Source organism: Trypanosoma cruzi (assembly GCF_000209065.1).
Source record: "Trypanosoma cruzi strain CL Brener chromosome Unknown tcruzi_1047053414211, whole genome shotgun sequence".
NCBI lineage: Eukaryota > Euglenozoa > Kinetoplastea > Trypanosomatida > Trypanosomatidae > Trypanosoma > Trypanosoma cruzi.
In genome coordinates, this window is record NW_900668.1 from 1 (window position 1) to 908 (window position 908).

General features: G+C 58.8%; 4 non-coding genes across 4 annotated transcripts; all 4 read left to right on the plus strand.

Moving 5' to 3' along the window:
• The first annotated feature begins 10 nt into the window (after positions 1–10).
• Positions 11–102, plus strand: Tc00.1047053414211.10. The gene has a single exon (XR_008254089.1). It is a non-coding gene; the product is annotated as a C/D small nucleolar RNA (snoRNA), TB11C2C2 (small nucleolar RNA).
• Positions 103–462: 360 nt separating this feature from the next.
• Positions 463–530, plus strand: Tc00.1047053414211.20. The gene has a single exon (XR_008254090.1). It is a non-coding gene; the product is annotated as an H/ACA snoRNA, TC11C4H1 (small nucleolar RNA).
• Positions 531–611: 81 nt separating this feature from the next.
• Tc00.1047053414211.30 lies at positions 612–680 on the plus strand. The gene has a single exon (XR_008254091.1). It is a non-coding gene; the product is annotated as a C/D small nucleolar RNA (snoRNA), TB11C2C1 (small nucleolar RNA).
• A 49-nt stretch (positions 681–729) lies between these two features.
• Positions 730–821, plus strand: Tc00.1047053414211.40. The gene has a single exon (XR_008254092.1). It is a non-coding gene; the product is annotated as a C/D small nucleolar RNA (snoRNA), TB11C2C2 (small nucleolar RNA).
• The last annotated feature ends 87 nt before the right edge of the window (positions 822–908 follow it).

The following is a 908-nucleotide window of genomic DNA, read 5'->3' on the forward strand; positions in this document are numbered from 1 at the left end:
TGTGCATGGCGATGTGATCGACAACCAGGCCGATGTAAAGCCGTCGCAGATGGACGTTGACACAGCAATGAAAACAGCGTTATTTCACGCCCCGTCTGATCGTCGCACCGACCCTCCCTCTCTTTCACCCTCTCCCCTTTGCCTTCATTACGCGATCCTGTCACCTCGGGGGCGCTCTCTCAGTGGGCGTACGGCCTCGAGACGGCATGCGCGTGGCTGTCGCGGCCTCGCTGTCCCTTTTGGGGGCGTGCGTTGGACGCGTTCCGCTGCGTGTGTGTGCACGGGGGTCGGAGAGCAAGGGCGCGCGCGGTGTGATGCTCGGCGCCCTGTGCGCCTGATGCTCCGCCGCGTGACTATCCCGTTATGCATATCCTGTGTGCGCTCTAGCTCCATCGGGGCCCTGACGAGTCAGCAACAAACCATGCATTACACATTTTGCGCAGAGTGCCCCCTTCCCGTGAAAGCTCTTTTTTGTAGTGCGCTCGTCGCTAAACCAACAGACGCGGTGCACGAAACTGGAGAGCAAGAGATGTCCACGACTCCGCCTCGGTGTATATATATATTATACGCACATGGCTGCAGCTTTGGGATTTCTGGAGACGGATCTGGATATGACGATTGACGTAACATCACAGACTTTGACGAGCCCGTGAGCAAGAAACACTGTCGCCCCAGTCTGACCGCGACCCCGACGCCTCCTCCCTCCCTGCCCTGGCGCATGTGCATGGCGATGTGATCGACAACCAGGCCGATGTAAAGCCGTCGCAGATGGACGTTGACACAGCAATGAAAACAGCGTTATTTCACGCCCCGTCTGATCGTCGCACCGACCCTCCCTCTCTTTCACCCTCTCCCCTTTGCCTTCATTACGCGATCCTGTCACCTCGGGGGCGCTCTCTCAGTGGGCG